The sequence below is a fragment of the Haliotis asinina genome, chromosome 12, assembly GCF_037392515.1.
Source record: "Haliotis asinina isolate JCU_RB_2024 chromosome 12, JCU_Hal_asi_v2, whole genome shotgun sequence".
Classification (NCBI taxonomy): Eukaryota; Metazoa; Mollusca; class Gastropoda; order Lepetellida; family Haliotidae; genus Haliotis; species Haliotis asinina.
This window is the reverse complement of record NC_090291.1, coordinates 46,539,634-46,560,039: the sequence shown is the minus strand read 5'-3', so window position 1 is coordinate 46,560,039 and position 20,406 is coordinate 46,539,634. Positions and strand designations below refer to the sequence as shown.

At 36.8% G+C, this 20,406-nt stretch overlaps 1 protein-coding gene across 3 annotated transcripts in view; it reads left to right on the top strand.

Moving 5' to 3' along the window:
• The window catches only part of LOC137258162 (TOX high mobility group box family member 4-like), a 141,908-nt gene that overhangs the window by 27,894 nt on the left and 93,608 nt on the right, over positions 1 to 20,406 (top strand). For all 3 annotated transcript variants that reach the window (XM_067795732.1, XM_067795733.1, XM_067795734.1), the window contains exon 2: positions 11,419 to 11,502. The gene's annotated coding sequence lies outside the window, so the exon portion shown is untranslated. The remainder of the gene's footprint in view (positions 1 to 11,418; positions 11,503 to 20,406) is intronic.

The following is a 20,406-nucleotide window of genomic DNA, read 5'->3' as shown; positions in this document are numbered from 1 at the left end:
GGTGGCATGAAAGTTTGAAGTGCTACAAATAATAGCGAAAGTGATGCCAGGATGGCGTTGTCACTCATGATGTACATGACCAGGTGAGCTTCAGCGCTATTGTAATTCCCTGTTTCTTGAGGCAGTCTTCCGATAAGAGAAGGGTTTTTTGTAAGAGGTTGATGGAAAGATTTAATTACTTTCACAAGTTTCAGGCCCCCCTAAGTAATGTAAGGAATTGCGACAAATTTGAACGAATTGCATCTCAAATGTAGAGAACGCGGCCCACTCGTGAAACAATTGCAGCGATATCGGTAGTTTAGCGGTAATAACATAAACACAATGGCCGTATCGGAAGCAATGTCGGTAATACTTGAAACACGCTCGGCCATGTTTGGAGATTTCTCGGCTCCGTTCCGTGATTTGTCAGTCACGTCCTGAAACTTACACATCAAAACATGGCGTCACTGGAAGGAGCACCCTTTTAGTATGAGATAGGGTCATTGTTTTTATGTTATTGCCGCTAAGCTGCAGATATAGCTGCACTTGTTGCATGAGTGGGCTGCGTTTGTTTACATTTGAGATGCAATTCCTTCAAATTTGCCATAATTCCTTCAGTTACTTAGGGGGGCCTGAGTTTAAATAAACTCAGTACACCGGGAATTTTTTTAGAGCATGTGTGTACAATCAATATTGAAACAACACTCCTTTTCTAATGGACATTTAGACTGAAGGATTTGTCAGGTGATCCCAAACACTCGATGTATGAGTAATGTGTAATGAATCTCTCTTTCTATCTCTATATAAGAAGAAATAATTACACGACAGATTTTCTCCAATATCTTTCACTTTTATCTTCAGGGAGAAGTGATTACAGTTATGTTATGACGTCACTTTGTCATGACATCACAATGCAAAGGTATACAAATGTTTCAAATCAATATTTCAATGTAATATTATATATGTAATACACAATGCCATTTAGAAACTAGTCAAATGTAAGATGTCATTTTTGGGATTACACTTCCTCAGTAAAGTACATATTCTAGTACTTTTGTTGAGTTCCATCCTTCCCATATACTCTTTGTGTCATTAAATTGCCAGCACACAGAGTTGGCCATCTAACCTACTCAGCTGTGATATAGTGAGTTGGGTTCACCTCTCCATCTGATTTCCCAAAACCTGTGATGTAAATTTAAGTCTATCAGGTTTTTAATTGTATTAATTATGTCAATTAAATCTCAACATAAACGTCAATGGATGAAGGGATGTGATGTAACCCTGTAATTTAAGTCTACCAGGTTTTTAATTGTATTAATTTTGTCAATTAAGGTACGGTATATTTTATGTATGTATCATGCATTTAGAACTAGTTTTAGTAATGATATGGCTGAAATATTGCCGATATGGCTTGAAATCTTAACTCCCTCACTCTCCAACTGATTAGCATTCCTGCTATGTCATGGTGTGTCATCTTGAAGTTACGCTGGTCTCGGATGTTTCCTACTTTTGTGAAACCCATGGAAGTGCTGTTGGATACAACTGGGATTCAAACCAAGTATCAGGCTTCTGGAATGTCCAAGTGATGCATTGGCACATTGTGACCGCTTTATACAAGTCATTAGTTTGGTAAGGAGATTGAAGTTTTTCAGAAGGAAATTAGCTGGCTCTAAAAGCCTGATTTCCAATGGCTTACAAGTCACATCGCTTTTGCTTAAAGCAATCAGATTCCACCAATCACATCACTTGCTTTTGCTTTGGAATAAAATGGCAGCACCAGATCAAGATGATCTAACTGACAATCAAAATATACAATTGTAACCAAACAGTTTTTAACCTGGTGCATCAACTGGCTTGAACGTGTTGAAGGCATTGTTGGAAACAAATGAAAATATCAGACGTTATCTGTCAAGGCCCAGTTGATCGTACATGTGTTGCTGATCCTGTAGTTGACCAAATTTACATGTTAATGAACTGGATGTTGATTTTGAGTGGTTTGTCAATAAACTCAAAAGTCAAGCTGAGACATACCTCCCAAATAAACTCCAAATTTATATGGGGATGTGGGTTAACGGCTGAAGCATCCATTTCACAATGACTATATTTGTGAGTGAGTGAACATGGCTAATGCTGCAAATATAGTAATGTAGTTTTTTCTGGTCTCCTTGAAATAAAAGACTCACCTTCCTGCTATTGTTTTGCTGCCATGCTTTTGGTGATTATAAAACTTTGTCATTCAGTATTATGTTTCTGCAGTAGTGATACATCAGGCCACCATGTTTGTTATCGAATAGGGTTTCATGTGGAAGTCACTGATATTACGTCATGTGCATAACTGAAGCTCACAACTCCTATAAACATCTGAAAATGTGAAAAATAACCCATGTCTGTTGCTAGTCAAACATTTAAATGGATATCTCTGATATCTTGATCATTCTTATCAGATCAAGATCAATAAATGGTCGTGGCGGCTTTCTTTTGTAGGAGACTTTAAGTGTATGTTTGAGATCGAGGGTATTGTATCGTCAGCTTGACAAGGGGGTTAAAGAAGGGGGATGTGGTTATTGCTATAACTCCACCTGCCTCTGGTAATGGCTACCCTTCCATTAAGGGGGAAAGGATACACTGGGCACACAGACACTCAGACACTATTTCATGTCACAGACTTCACAAATCATACAATCACATACACATAATTATGTGGCTTGCCTCGCCATTGACTAGTATGTCGGTATAATGATGACTGCAGTTCTGTGTATTGTGTATTATGGGCATGTAATTGTGTAATTAGACCATTCATTTCACGAGGGTTTCCTTTTCTTAGTTGGGTAGGTTGAAATTTTTAAGAAATTTATGAATATTTCATCGTTCATTTTGATTTCTTATTATGATTTATAATTTTTTGTTGTGCTTTGAAGTTCTATGATAATTGGATCATACATTATTGGAAGGCCAAAACTTTTTTTTGCAGGTTGAAAAATCCAAATTAAATATGTTACCATTTCCAATATATTTTTTTATTTCTTATCATGATTTTGTGCTGTTTCAAAGTTTTATGATAACGTTGCAACAGGTACTAAATATAGCATTTTGAAAAATTACATTTATGCAGACTGATGAGATGTGTTTTAACTTTATAAGCTTGTCTGGTCGAAAAAAAAAGCAGTTTTTATCTTTTGTGTGTTGCACACCTAACAGACACAGTTAGCATAGATGAATGCTCAAGATGTTGAAGTTTGGACTGTCTGGTCCAAACTGTTATTTACAGACCGGTAAATATTGCTGAATATTGCTGAGTACAGCATTAAATTTAAGTGATGCACATTTATAAACATGATAGTTCCTTTGGTGTTGAGACAGTGTTTTAGGTTAAGTGCTATTCTGCAGGTCCAAAAGATCACAAAGATATTCCATCAACCCCCATCATACAGACTTGTCACTCCCATTCAGTTGGTGAATACCTGTCACATGACATCACAAATGGAACAGCCGGGATAAGTGATCATGATTGCCAACCTACTTGTCCACTTTGCCAATAGACAGCTGTCAGTTTCACCACTTGTCCACGCTGCCTGTAGACAACATTGTCTCACCAACTTGTTTACACTTTCTGTAAACAAGTTTCACACTTTTATTTACACTGCCAGTAGACAACAATGTTTCACCCACTTGTTTACACTTCCTGTAGACAATAGTTTCACCCTTTTGTTTACACTGCCAGTAGAAAACACAGTCTCGAGCTCACCACTTTTCCAAACTACCAGTAGACAACACAGTCTCACCACTAGTTTACACTGCCAGTAGACAAAATCTCACCTGCCAGTGGACAACACAGTCTCACCCACTTGTTTACACTGCCAGTAGACAACACAATCTCACCACTTGTAGACAGCACAATCTTATGTTATCCATGTTGTTGGTGGTGTTATCGTGAATCTTGGTGGCAATGTAGTTCTTCATCCTATTGTCTTGCGCAACCTCAATGTATAGTTAGAGTCAAAGTCACCGTGACTCACCTCCATCTGAATCATATGTTTGGGAAATATCAAATCCTGAAACATTAAGACGCAGATGTTATGCTTACGAAAAAAAGATCTCAAGAGTATTCCAAGTTGGATACAACATCTCTTGCATGCTACACTGTTACAGGATATTTTCAGCGTTGCCAAGATACAGATTCTCTGATGTTACAGCAATGCATCATTTCTTTGATATTACATTTATGCGGGAGCGTTCATTATGTATTTATTTGTCTTTTCATAATTTGTGGTGATTTGCATCATGAAAGTAATGGTGACATTTCTTATGATAGTGATGATGATGATAATGCCGTCGACGATGTTGATGACTTATGGTGGTGTCTTTGATGATGATGATGATGATGATGATGATGATGATGATGATGATGATGAGGAGGAGGAGGAGGAGGATGATGGTGGTGGTGGTGGTGGTGGTGGTGGTGGCAGTGGTGGTAGTAATGGTGACGGCGATGACGATGTTGATGACTTATGGTGGTGTCTTTGATGATGATGATGATGATGATGAGGATGAGGATGGTGGTGGTGGTGGTGGTGGTGGTGGTGGCAGTGGTGGTAGTAATGGTGACGGCGATGACGATGTTGATGTCGATGTCGATGGTGACATGCCTGGTACAGACGTATGTCTGGCCATGAGTATTCGCATGGAGGCTATGTTTCCAGCCAGTCCCAATCCCAGTCAAGTTGCTATAATGCCCTCTGTCTGTCCTCTGGTCAGGGCTCCTCAGCCAGATAATCAGTTAATGCATAATCAACTATTTTTCTCTGTAATAATTGCCGATGCAAATCAAAGTTATAAAAATGTAAAGCAGCCATGAATTTTCATGGATGTAATATTTGTGTGTTTACTGACTGCATATAGTTCTGTTGTCTCATACCAGGTGGCCGATGACCCACTCAAAAAGTCTTGAAAATAATTCAAAAACGATTGAGTTGACATTATCGGGTCCTTCATGCTTTTGTCTTGTGTCAGGGGAGGGAAGAACAAAGCCACTGTCAGGATTCCTGACACTGTCTCCAGTCATAGCAGATGTCCTCTGAGCTGTGATGCTTAAGGCTACAGTTTTTATCATTTTCTGTTCAAGAAATAATCAGATTATCAAACAATAAATATGAAAGAACTTCATTTTTGCCCAACCAAACTATCTCTGGTGGATGATAATAAAAGAATACATCAGTAGTCTAAAATGTAATAAGCTAACTTGGATGAATGATAAAAACTGATAGACAAAATGCAAGTTTAGCAAAAAATGTGGTAGATAAATATTTTCGTGTGCAGTGATTCAGTGGTTTTGAACAGGTCTATTACGACATGAGATGTGAGTTATTGTATTTTGTGGTCATACACCATTGTTCCGTGATGGTGTAGGATGTCACTCATGATATCAATCACTGGGTCATGTGACTGTTATGAACAAGCTGACCTCATAAAGCTGGAGTGCTGCAGATTGCTATTCCACACAAAGAAAAGTATGGCAATGGAAGTGTCCGAGCTTGCATCATCCCCGCTATAACACACAAAAAACTCCCGTATGATGCTAAGATGGTCACTCCACGATAAAATTGTCATTTTCGAATTAACACATTTGATTGAGAGCGGGGTTCTGATTGTTAGCAGTTTGGATGAGATCTTTTCATTCTTTGCTTCTAATGAGCCGGTTGGGGACTTCATGTTACTTTTTGGTTCTTCTTCAAAGGGTTGTGGCTTATTTTAAATTTCTAATTAAAGGGATTTGGGTCCTTAGCAAAGTTGGAGAAGACATGCTTGTTCTGATTGGATCACAGCCTGATTGACAGGTGGAAATGTGATATGTCAAGTTTATTGAATTTTAAAACATCTCAAGAGGAGGAGACATAATTTTTAATTAGTTTGAAACAGTTGAGAGCTGAATGGCCTGGAGTTGGTCATGTTTGGTCAGCTTCATACACGCTGGCTTGTTGTCAGATGTCGCTAGAAGTGTGCTCCCAGGGTGAGTTTGACTGAAGGATCAAAAGAAATCATGGACAGACAGATGAATCGTCGTGTTTGTACATTATTCATGTATGTTGTAATTTAAATGGCGTTGCATCACCAGTGACAGTGCCAAATGACAGAAGACAGAACTTAAAGAAAACATTGGGACAGAGTCAGGATTGATTTAAGATTATTCCTACAAAAACTAATGAAATTTTTAACAGAAATACTCGGGAAAAATTGAAGACAGTGGACTGAAATTGTATGTTCCTTCTTCTCTATTCTTATAATGCAATATTGAGTCTTCTCTATTCTTATATTGCAATATTGAGTCTTAAAAATTCTTATATTGCAATATTGAGTCTTAAAAATTCTTATATTGCAATATTGAGTCTTAAAAATTCTTATATTGCAATATTGAGTCTTTATTCTTATAATGCAATATTGAGTCTTAAAAATTCTCTATTCTTATATTGAAATATTGAGTCTTCTCTATTCTTATAATGCAATATTGAGTCTTAAAAATTCTCTATTCTTATATTGCAATATTGAGTCTTCTCTATTCTTATAATGCAATATTGAGTCTTCTCTATTCTTATATTGCAATATTGAGTCTTCTCTATTCTTACATTGCAATATTGAATCTTCTCTATTCTTATAATGCAATATTGAGTCTTCTCTATTCTTATAATGCAATATTGAGTCTTCTCTATTCTTATATTGCAATATTGAGTCTTCTCTATTCTTATATTGCAATATTGAATCTTCTCTATTCTTATAATGTAATATTGAGTCTTCTCTATTCTTATAATGCAATATTGAGTCTTCTCTATTCTTATATTGCAATATTGAGTCTTCTCTATTCTTATAATGCAATATTGAGTATTATGCTTTTTTTCATATTGCCCAAACTGAAAGAATAAAGAAACTGAAATATACAAGTCAGCTCTGTCTTCTCATGCTTAATAGCTGTTTATCACTCTTGTAACACAGGGAAGAGTACATTACAAGATGTCGTTCAAACAAAACGTTTTGTCATATCTGGCTTACCTGACTGAAAGTCAAAGAAGATTATTTCATTTTCTGTTTGTCCTTTATGTATGTAGTTGTGTGTTGTAGAATTCGTCTTCTCTAAAGTTTCTGATGTCATCTCAATATGCTGGAGATGTTTGAATCTAATTTTCCAAATGGCTACCATGCCAGTTATATTTAGAAACCTATTCTTGACATTTTTCAGTTTTGTAGAAAATGTAATACTGTTTGAGACTTGTTTCAGCTGTGTTAGTATTCTTTCTGTATTTCGTGTTTTGTCCTTTAATTCACCTCTGCGCTTACATGTTTTTTGGAGCTTGAAATTTAAACATTTAAAAATAAAAATGTAATGGATTTTGGTATGTTACAGCAGTTAGAAAATAGCATATTTACATCTTGTGATGTATTAACTTGGTTTTTATGTGGGTACATGGCCCATGCTCCTTATTTCTGTGAGAAATTGCTTGTAAACATCTTTCCCTCAGGAACTGTGATGATCTGGGTAAGATTTGATTTTCAGTAACCCATGCTTGCAGGGATTACGTTGGGGTTTGGGAGTTGTTTGGGAGGTGAATGTCTTCTTTAGTCTGAACAATGGAATTTTCAGAAGAAACTATGGGATATTTCTGTATTATTCCTTAGCACAGACATGCATATGTAATGGTAATTTCTCCCTATGTTAAATTGTTAATGGGATATAGTGTATTTCTATGGGTAAAATCCAGAAATCCCTTACCAGAGTGATTCCTCGTTTGTCATAAGAGGTGACTAGCGGGATCTGCTGGTCAGACTCACTGACTTTTCGTTGCATCCCAACTGCATGGATTGATGCTCATGAAGTCAATCAGTGGATTGTTTTGTCCAGACTTGATTATTTACAGAGCACCACCATATTGCAGTCATTTTACTGAATGTGGCATAAACCTAAAATCAATCAATCAATCAATCGATCGATCGATCGATCAGACTTCACCTTGGAATCCATTTTACCAATGTAGATGGTGTGTAACGTATATTTCACAAGTGTCTGTTGCATCATTTACTTTTTGGAATCTGTAAAACTTCTACACTGCAAAGGAACTGAAGTGTGGCCTGTAAAGTTCTTCTGCTGAGGACAACATTTCAGATGATTACATACTGATGCAACGTTTCTTAAGTTTCTGTCACTGTTGATATTTTAAACTGTTGCCTATGTACCAAGGTGAGACCTGCGAAGTTTTGGGTTAGTGTTTGGGCTTCAGTAACCCATGCTTGTTGTTAGAGGTGACTAATGGGATTGGGTGCAGGTCACACGTCATTGGTTTTTTATTTCAGAGATCGATGCTTATGCTGCAGATCACTGGATTGTCTGGTCCAGACTCGATTATTTACAGACCACCACCATATAGCTGGAATATTGCTGAGTGCGGCTTAAAATTTAACTAATTCACTCGCTCACCAAGGTGAACCACAGTTCCTTTTTAGATTGTATAAAGTATAAAGTGTAGGGTTTTCTTTAAAATTCAGTAAAAGAAACTTTTCTTCAAGTCAACCTGATAACCAGCTGACCAACTTTTGGCTTAACTGTGCGACATTTACCATGCATGTACCTTAAAAAACTAATTACTGTATTCTTGAAGCAGTATAACCTATCCCCAAATATCATAGGAATGAGATCCCCTGTCATACCTCCTAAATCCTTCTTCATCATGGTTTCATTGAGCCATAATACTACCTTATTAAATTGAAAATCTCATCCATCAATTTCTTATCTAAATCATATATTATCCTCCTGGAATTATTTCTGCTCCTGCAAGTGAGCAGTCACAAGCACATGGCAAATATTCAAGGCATTGTATTTGTTTATCATGACAGGCTTGAGTTATAGCTGTAATAGAAATCTTGATGGCATGCAAGAGTTATTTCTACACAACTTATCAAACTACCATCAAATCAATATTTTCATCTGTCAAGAGGAAGATGTTCTGTGAAAAGTCTCATCAAGAGTGAACAAAAATTGGAGTCTCAAATGTGTCTCATTATTTTGAAAATAATCTTTCATGATAATTTCTAAAATTATGGAATGTCTACAGCTTAGTTTCATCATTTGTACATTCCGCAGTGTTTGAAACTCTGATTTTAGACAAACCTAAATTAAGATCTTTTTGTCTTTTAAGGTATTAAATGACAGCATTGAAATCGCTTGCTCATGAAAAAATGACTTTGTCAATCCTCTGTAGTGTGTTCTAGTTTTCATATTCCACAAGATGCATCTATCTGTCTCAAAGGAAACAATTTCATTTCTGTAATTCAATTATTTTTCCCAAATGAGGTTTTGCAAATGGAATTGCTGTTATAAAAAGAAAAAGAGCACTTATTAATTATAGATGAAAAGCATACTTTATTGAAGTTGTTTTGAAAAAAAAGAAATTTGTTTTCTTATTTCAATGTAATCAAATTAGTTTCTAGAAAGCAATTCATAATTCAAAGTTTGCTAAAATAGCAATTTGCTTTGGGAATAAATTAATAATTCATATTGTATGTTGTTTCAATGGTTAGATTTTGTTTCATTTAAGAAAATGTCACCTTGAATATGAACATTGAATGAGGAGAAAGTGAAATTGGCCAGTTTGTTGTAACAAAAACATTCATCAGGGGCAGCTGTAGGGAAATAGTACACAGATCTTAACTATTATTAAATTTATCTTTGGTAGACCATGTAAGTATTGAAATTAACTGATGAAAGGCTAGTTTTGATGTCTTTGTAGACATTTCTCTCTGAGATTTCAAACTCAGTACCCAGAAATATTTTGTTCCTTATTAATTGTGTAATGTGCTTTTGAATGTGTAATGGCTCCGACAGGTGGCTAGAACAGGCCCTGCGGCTGCTTTTATTACAAAACAGTCTCCGGTGATCACTAGGATGGGGTTTATTCATCACTTGGGTAGGAGTACTTGAACTGAAATTTGATAGTCTGGGATTTTCAAAATGATTGGCATATTTTACAAAATAACTTCTGAATTCTGAAGTAATGAGCAGTGGAAGGGAAAAATTGATATGGTAATGTTTGTGCAATACTTTAATTTGATCTAAAACTTCAACAGTAACGCATCTCTGTATGGCGTCCTTTGTGGTGATGGTTGGAGGGGGGAGCAGATTGTGAGTGAGATGTGGCCATTGGCCCCCTTATCTATGGGGAATAATATATAAGTGCAACCTCATGCTCTTCTGATACTTCATCACGGATGGTGTATTGATGCCAGCCTTAGCATCTATTGAACAGTTTTTAGGTTTTGTGAGTGTATGTTACACCATGATTTTGCCTAAGTCTACTGGGACATAAAATTTGACTTGTCAGGCACTCTGCTAGGGCACTCGATTGCACTGTTTGTCAGGCATTCCACGCTGAGAAAGCACTCTGTTTGTTGCCTTTGTCAGATACTTTACATGGATGCTCTAGGGCACTCTCTGCTTCTTAGGTCCATTTAGGTGTCTCATGCTGTGATAGTGCTGGAATATTGCGAAAAATGACGTAAAATCAATCTCATTCACTCACTCTGCTCCATAGGTTCTCTAATTCTGAACAGGCACTCTGGTATGAAAGATATGCTACACTGATAGATGCTCTATCTAGTATTGGGCACTTTGTACTACTCATGCATACTCTCCATTGTCAGCACAATATTTGCTGCTGCTGCAAGTGCACCAGCATTACATACTCTGATGTGTACAGATATTATTTACCTATACACATCTCTGACATCTATCACACTGATCTGCAACAGTTTCCACATAATAGAAGTCAGACAGCTGGTAGTCAAGACTATAGACTTTGTGTACCTGTCTAAATAAGTGGGTTTGAATCCTGGTTGGGACTTAAATGTACTAGAATCTGTTCTTTATTTAGAAAGTGTATTGCCAAATATAGTGAATGAGTGAGTGAGTTGAGTTTTACACCGTACTCAGCAATATTCCAGCTATGTGGCAGTGGTCTGTAAATAATCAAGTCCGGACCAGACAATCCAGTGATCAACAACATGAGCATTGATCTGCACAAATGGGAACTGATGACACGTGTCAACCAAGTCAGCGAGCCTGGCCACCCGATCCAATTTATCACCTCTTACGACAAGTATGGTCGCCTTTTATGGCAAGCATGCGTTGCTGAAGCCCTAATCTACTCTGAACCTTCACGGGTCTGCCAAATATAAAGTGTTACTGAGTTACATGGTCAAATAATGCCATGCAGGAAAAATAAAAATATTTATTAATTATAGCTAGAAATTTGAAATTATGTCTCTATCATAATATGAAAGAGTTTCATCTATTTATTTTCCCTAAATGAAAGGATTTTGTTTGTTATGTCTATGCTTTAAGATGGCAGTTGAGAATCAAATAGAACATGTATTTGTGATAAATGATGATTCTGTTTTCAGGTAGCATCTGCGGGGGTTTGTCCAAGGTGTGCTGCATGGTGGAGGAGTTCTAGGCAACACATCTCACCTGCTGGCTGATTGCAGGTAAGTTTTCAGCAGAGAACTTACTCGTAGTCTGCTGGTAATTTGTCTTTGTGGCTTCATGCAAACCTGTGTTTAAATCATGTAAATAATCTCATTTCTATGTTTTTTCATTTATCTCAGCCAAGGCAACAAAAAGGAATAAACTAACGTGTGAGTCACACTAACATAAACAATTATGATTTTATTAGGTTTTGTTAATCTGTAATACCCATCAAACCCCGTGACTTGCTATTGAGTTATGAAGACATATCATCCAAGGCTAATCGCACAGTTCTGTGGAAGATGAATAAAGAAAACACAAATTAAACCTCACAGTGAGATATTGCTTCTCATCTTGTTTGCACTGTTTTGAGAAATGATGGAAAGAAAAAGTTGGAATTTGATTGAATTTCTATCACTTCATTGTAAAACTATGGTCAAAGCATGAATCATTTTAGTTTTGAAATTTTAATATCATTTCTTTAGCTTTTAAATTAGATTTTGTTATTTCCTTTAGAAGTCAAAATTATGATAAATGAGTTGATGCCTTTGAGATGAAAGGCCTTTGTTTTTTTGTTGCAACTTTTCTGGAGTTCTTTTCAATGATAAAACATTTATAATGGAACTAGTTCATTAGAATGCAAATTTTAATTGTTAGTTTCATTGATTTTTGTGACACTAGTCAAGAGTCTGGCTTGACCCGATTTGTGTTTTTATTCTGACTTTGAGAAACAGGAATACTGGATTAATGTCATTAATTTCACTGTCTTTGTTAAAGGATTACATCCAAACTTCAGGTAGTCCAAAGATTACTGAAAATTATTACTTTTCATGGAAACAATATTTCTTAACATCTTTGCCATTTGTTAAGCATAGTTGATGGATGAGTTTGAAAAGTGAAACTGCTGCAAGATTATGACATTCAAAATAACAACCAAGCTCTCAGCGAAAATGAGCATGTTTTCTGAAAATTACATCATTTTGTGCAATAAAAATGATAAAATGAAGCCTTAATATCTAATCAATAATGACATAGCCATTAAGCAGAATTAAGGAAAAAGGTAATTGCTTTTTTTCCCAAAGCATTCATAGCTAAATGAATTAATTTTCTCCACCTCTATTCCAATAACTTGAAATATATTAATGTTTCAATTGAAACTTTTTTACCAATATATAGGGTTGGTATGATAGTGATTTATTGGATGTGTTATGAGGCGCAGCATTTCGTGTATTTGTTTGGTATATTGATCTGTTCTTTCACTGGCTGTAATGTGCAGTTTTCATTATCCCAAATCCACAGGGCTATTGTTATTAATGGAGCTGCACAGGGAGGAAGAAGGGTTTCAAGATCATTACAAAACCAAAGGAGATTCTCTGCTGAATTCATTTCTTTATCGTCATCATTGTTTTAGCATCTTAAACATATGTTGTGTCTTGGATTTCACTTTTCAGTAAAGTTCACTTGAGATTCAAACCCAGACTCTAAAAGTCAGGCAGCTGAGCAGAAAAAGTATGCAGCCATATAGTTTTACTTTAATGGGATAGTCAATGTTAAGCACATTTTGGTTCAGATGGTGCTATTGAATCATTGTTTAAGGTATGAACCATGCCTGTCTTAGCCAGAATCATATGTCTAGGTGGATAGAAAATGCCCATAGCACTGTGTCTTCCTATTGGGCAGCTGTCAACAATCAAACCAAGGCGATCTTGGACACAAAACATGTCTGGATGGGATAGTCAGTATCCTTGGTACCTTGGCTTCATTAAATTGAAACTTGGGCAGCTCTTTAACATTCAAAAGAAAGCTGTCTTAGACAAAAGTATATAGCTTAATGGGAAAGTCAGTATACTTGAAGTTGGAGTTGGAAATGGAACTAGTACATCTAGTATTTCGTACATGTTTTTAAAATAAGACAGACGAGTTGTTTTGATTTCTGTTCAATGAAATGATACTGTTTTTTAATCTCTATTCTGTCTGTATTCTGATTTTGTGTTTGAGTAGAACTTATAGTTATTAGGAACACAGTTGTAAGATTTAATCCTACTTCAAGGATTTACCATGAGTCCTGTATTTGAAGGTCCCTGGGACTCAAACTCTTAATAAAGGTGACCATGATTGTCGTAAGAGGCGACTAGCGGGATTAGGTGGTCAGGCTTGTTGACTTGGCTGACACATGTCATCGGTTCCCAGTCATGCAGATTGATGCTCATGCTGTTGATCACTGGATTGTCTGGTCCAGCCTTGATTATTTACTGACCGCCACCATATAGCCAGAATATTGCTGAGTGCAACATAAAACTCAAGTCACTCACTTACTCACTCATGCTCTTAATTTTCAGGGGTTTGGGACTACAAATTGGGGGTCACTTATATATTATTATACTAGTAGTATTACCACTATGTTGTAATGGTTTTGTAATTCAGTGATTCAGTTAAGATAAGGTCATGTGACTTTTATCTTTTGGCGCCTAAGGGGCAACTTGGATTATCAGGGCTAGAAATAAACATATTATGATTACAGCATCCTGGTAGTGAGCAACTAGTTACATGGATAATAGGCGCTATATTACCAAATTATTATTCCTATTACTGTCATTGTATTAAGGGGCGGTGGGGTAGCGTAGTGGTTAAGGCGTTAAGTGGTTAAGGCGGAAGACCCGGGTTCGATTCCCCACATGGGTACAATGAGTGAAGCCCATTTTCTGGTGTCCCCCGCCGTGATATTGCTGGAATATTGCTAAAAGCGATGTAAAACTTAACTCACTCACACTCACCATTGTATTGTGTATCATGATCATCATCACATTGTTACAGTAATAAAATGAATTATGTGAATGATACCATAACCCAGCTAGGAGCAAACTCAGTGATACCATATTGTTACTCGATCAAAATTTTGACAAAAATGTATGTGGAGTTTGTCTCTGTCTCTGTGAACATGTTAAAATAAATGTTCTTCTGTCCATGTTCAAATTGCATGCATGTAAAAAATGTAGGTATTCACGTCCTGTAAATCCTAACAATGGCAAAGGTTTCCTTATTGTCCCATTGTACTGAAGACTGTAAAGGATCCTATGGTGTATACCTCATGATAAGCACCATTGCGATTGTTGACGTTGGCAAATTGGTGATGTGTGAAAATATATATTTATCCTTATGAGTTCTCTGACACTATGGAAACATTTGTTGTTATTATTTTAATCAAATTGACAACTATCCAACATCTCACTAACTTGTCCATTTAAAAGATAACTTTATCCTGAAAACAAGCCATCATTCATGAATTTACGATTCCTGCGTGACCAAAATAGCCCAAGCCCAAGTTGGCTAAGTCAGCTGGAAATATATCATGTCTGAAAACCTATGATCCGACCATTTTTCGACAGAGACACATTATAAGGTCAGACCCTGTTACCCTGGAAACCCTTTTTCACTGACAATATAGATACAGTGAAAGGAAAACATTTATCTGTTGATCTGAAAATGTCATCTCCTTCATCTCACCCTGAATGTCAGAAAGGTTTTATTGGAAAAGGCAAAAACATGTCACTTGCAATGGTAAAAGAGTTTCACTTGAAATAGCGAAAAAAGCTTTCTTGGATAATAGGAAATGTGTATCAGGTGAAATTGTCATTGGATTTCACTGGGTAGAATGAGCCTGTTTAAGAACATGTATTTTCGTATTTCACAATACAAATCTTGTATTCATTGCAGATGGTACTGAATGTAGCCACTGTTATTGTTTTGGTCACTTCGTGAGCTGTGCAATTAACTGTTAGATCTCTAAGAGCCATATCAAAGTTGGATTATACATGCAGAACAGATATGTGGACATGAGAATCTTGTTTTACTGTCTGAGTGCATGTTCAAGGGTAGATTCTGTCACCCCTATCAACCACTTCTGATGTTAAACCAGGATGTTGAATTCATGCATTCTTCTCTGTTTGTTCAAATGTTGTGGACATTTTACACTGTTTTGATCCATACATGACCTTTCTTTTCTATACTTGCTTTGGCTGTGGGCTTGTGTGGCATTAATTTACCATCATTGTCTGTTGACAACAATTTGTATCTTGTCCAATTAATCTCCCAGTCAGTTTGTGCCTGTTATACAGGAGAAGCACAGGAGGTTTTCGCGCGATTGATGGTAATTTAGCAGATACATCAACTGGGGCCAAAATTGCATTAAGACAAGCTTCCATTAATAAATTAACGAATGTTATCAATATTGCATGCAAGTGAAACTTTGCTAATGAATATCTAAGTTAATTAACCCGAGTCTGCCATGTTGCTGTCAGGTGCCGACTTCTTGTGCAGTTCCATTGACACACATGTGTGGTTTGGTCATCATTGTCATTGATGTTGAAAAAAAGAAAAAAAATATTTTGGGAAATTGCTCGAAGGCATATAGTTAGTGTAAAAAAGGCACATCAAACTTATCGCATTAGTTTATGGGAAATGTGAAATCTCCGCTGAGAGTTGCTTTGAAGACAGGTCAGTGAGAGAGACTTTGACATGTAGAAATATCGGCATAATGGAAGTCTAAAGACAAAGTGTAATGTTTTAGAGGAGAAGATATGCAAGCGCTACCTGGAACTGGGCTTTTTATGACTTCCAACTACTAGGTCCAGGCTTGGAGAAAAGTGCTTCATTTACAATGGAGCATTTCTTAGACTCTCCATCTACGGCAGTGTTATTAGATTTCTCCCGTAATGACATTGCTGTCCAGTGTTGGCCGGCCATGAGGGGAAGAAGATGAAACGTGACTGCAAACTCAATATGGAAACATGACATTTTGCATTATTCTTATTGTCATAAAAACTCTTCTGTGTATCAATCAAAGAAGGTTTTGTGAAAGCAACTTGTGTTGCTGGTCGTTGTGTTTGCCTGGGTAGCTGTAATTACTTCTAAGTGGGAGATGCGTGCTTTCATGGCATGTTAGAGGCCATCATGTGGCTCAGCCTTATATTGACGTTCTTGTGGCATTCTTGTGTCAAGATTGAATAGTATGTCATATTGTGTTGTGTCGAGATTGAATCAAGGTGTAGCGTTGTGTGGGATTGAATCATATTCATATGTCACATAGTGTTGTGTGAGAATCGAATCATATGTCACACAGTGTTGTTTGGGGATTGAATCATATGTCAGATGGTGTTGTGTGGAATTGAATTGTATGACATGTAGTGTAGTGTGGAGGTTGAGTCGTATATTATGTAGTGTTGTGTGGACAGTGACTCGCATGTCATGTAGTGTTGTGTGGACAGTGAACCACATGTCATGTAGTGTTGTGTGGACAGTCAATCACATGTGATGTAGTGTTGTGTGGACAGTAAATCATATGTGATGTAGTGTTGTGTGGACATTGAATGACATGTCATGTAGTGTTGTGTGGACAGTGAACCACATGTCATGTAGTGTTGTGTGGAGGTGAACCACATGTCATGTAGTGTTGTGTGGACAGTCAATCACATGTGATGTAGTGTTGTGTGGACAGTAAATCATATGTGATGTAGTGTTGTGTGGACATTGAATGACATGTCATGTAGTGTTGTGTGGACAGTGAACCACATGTCATGTAGTGTTGTGTGGAGGTGAACCACATGTCATGTAGTGTTGTGTGGGCATTGAATCATGTTATGTAGTGTTGTGTGGGCAGTGAACCACATGTCATGTAGTGTTGTGTGGACAGTAAATCACATGTCATGTAGTGTTGTGTGGACAGTGAATCATATGTCATGTAGTGTTGTGTGGACAGTAAATCACATGTCATGTAGTGTTGTGTGGACAGTGAATCATATGTCATGTAGTGTTGTGTGGACAGTCAACCATATGTCATGTAGTGTTGTGTGGACAGTGAATCACATGTCATGTAGTGTTGTGTGGACAGTGAATCACATGTCATGTAGTGTTGTGTGGACAGTGAATCACATGTCATGTAGTGTTGTGTGGACAGTGAATCACATGTCATGTAGTGTTGTGTGGACAGTGAATCACATGTCATGTAGTGTACGGTGTTGTGTGGGCAGTGAACCATATGTCATGTAGTGTATGGTGTTGTTGATGCTGGTGGGTAGCCTTGTAAAAGCGTTCACTCGTCTAGCTGAAGACCTGGGTTCCAATTCCCATATGGGTACAATGGCCCATTCCTTTTGTCCCCTGCTGTGATATTGCTGGAATATTGCCCAAACCCAGTCCTTCTCTGTGTTGTGGCTATACCATACATGATGTATGTAATGTATAGAGTTCATGTGAATGGATTAATGATATATATCAGAGAGTTCTTCTGTAATGATGGCACCATGTTTGTGAGTCTGACATTGTCTTAGAAATAAAGTTATCTTGTTCAAACATGCAATTATATATATACTCCTTTCTAAAACTAAATGGAACCCAGATGAATCCTAAATTTCAGGATCAGTCTAGACTTGATTAAGACTTCTATTTATATATTCTCTTGAATCTGGAAAAACAACTGTATGTGACATCTGACAATGAGGTTCTCAAGTCAAGGTGAAGGTCAAGTTGGACTTGTCAACCTCTTCGTCAGATATGGATTGAGGTTGTGTCATGCAATGTTGTGACTTTGCTGTGATTTAGTGTTTTACCAATCACTGTTGTGAATGTGGTGTGGCTGTTTTTTTCATTTCTATATATGGCTGAATCCTTCATAGACATATGTGGTCTGTAACCTTTTAATTGTGTATTATCAGCTGCTTCTTGTGATGAATAGCATTTCCAGAACAGTCTTCATATGTAATTTTATTGGACAGATTCTTCTAAGTAATTCAGATTTGTTTGGGATAAAATTATGTAGAAACCTTGTATAGTCAAAATGTCTGAGACAGGTCAATGGTGTCAGGTGTCCTGCTGTCTTTGTCCTTGAAATGTTCTCAAAACAAACTTAGTTTCATTGGTATGGTTTGTAATTATCATATCATATCTGTAGTAAGGAATAGATTGTAGCATTGTTGGGACTGTCAAGGTTATTTACAGATAGATTACACTTTGCTGTCTGGTGTGTGTGTAAAAGGAATGGTTTCAGTGAATAGACTCTGTCATGCAGTAAGTAGCAATTTGTCAGTTCAAGTGGGAAACAATATACCCTTCATGTTAGGGGAAACTTTGAAAATAATAGAATGTGTCTCAACCTGATGGAATCTGACATTCACATGTAACTGAATATAGTCAGAAGTTAATTGATGGCAGAACTGAAATGTCACAAGTAAATCCCTTTATGGATGGCTGGAATTTGATTTCAATTTTCAAAACCAATCTACGAACGATATTGTTTAAAATCCTGTCCGTCCATATGATCTCATTGTTGCGTTTGGACAGAGGCGTTAAAATGTGTAATATATTTGATTAAAAATGATCAGTTTGGCGTGAAAAGTGATTTTGATTTTTGAAACAGACCAGAAACAATATCAGTGAAAGAATTGATGGTACTTTTGATGAGATGGTTCGTTGTTTTTGAACGCTCTTAACATGTGTGATCAACCGAAGATTTCAGATAGTGTGTGATGTTGACACAGTTTCCTCAGTCTGGAAAAACATTGATGTCACTTCCAATTACTTCATGAGTTGATTATTCACACATATCAAATTTGTCTCTGTGTGTAAAGAGTGCACAGTAATGATCCCAGATGGAGATGAACAATGTGTACAGTTCACCCTGCCCAGGATGGTTATGAGACTGATACTGTTTCCTTTACAACACCCTGTCCTCACACGCAGCAGGAGCTGTAGATTTTGCTTCAGTGAGCCTTGTCAATATTATTACAGTCTTACACCTGTAAAACAACCAAACATGGATTATGGCAAAAAAATCCACAGCTAGTCCATATTTTTAACCCCTGTGAAAGGCAGTGGTTTCCCATGGAGCTCCTAATGATTTGTAAATACAAGTTGTGTTATGACAGGTGCTCAGGGTGTGAGAGGATGTTTGTCCATCAATAAACCTTACGCTCACTCTTCAGGAATAAAGGTCATAATATATTATGCATTAATGAGAACTACTTTCATTGGAAATAACATTTTCCTGATCAGTGTCCCTATGTTCCTGAATAGGTTCAGCCAGTTTGATGAATTAATCAATAAGATGATGCAAAATAATCTTTAAAGATTGTAGGTGTATGTTAGTGATTGTTTTATTTCTTCACAGAATTTTTTCACGAAAGTGTATAAATAAGAAAAATTTTATCTAAATTCATCAAGCTGTAAGTAGTTGTCAGACGTCAGTGTCAGGCTTAGTGTGTTGTAATGACATACATAAGATTTCAAAAATCATTGTTGAAGATTTGATTAGTTGACCACATGCAAATTTTTTAACAACTTCTGACATATTGGATTTTTTTGTCGAGCCATGAGTTCATTTTAGTCATGAGTTTCGCTTTAAGTTTGCAAGATATCTCTGGCATAATAATACCTTAGATGTTGTTGCCTTGATAAACATTACACCTGTTGTAGTGAACACATTATAGGACATGGATGTGTTTTGTCGAGACAAATTCTGACAGATAAAGAATTATTAAGTTGTATTACGTGAACATAAAAGTATATTTTTTAGCATATTTGCCGAAGTTTGCTTCAGTTATGCTTGTGAAAGTACCTGAAAGCATGGTATCCTTTTTATTCTCTATTGAGAAAGTTTCTCACAGGAACATGCAGGATGTAAGGGTAATCGTTGATATTCAGGGGATTTGCTGTGGTATTGCTGGAATATTGCTGAAAGTGGCGTATTCAGAGGACACTAGTAGCCATGGTCAGGGGTTCTAAAATCCCATTGCCCCATGCGAGTCAGTTTTCATTTTGGGCAATAATGGTACTTGTCAGTGGACTACTAGATAATTTCCATTTATGGCTTCAAACTGCAAATAAACTTGGATTTAATTTCATATCTGCTCATAATGTAGCAATTACTTTTC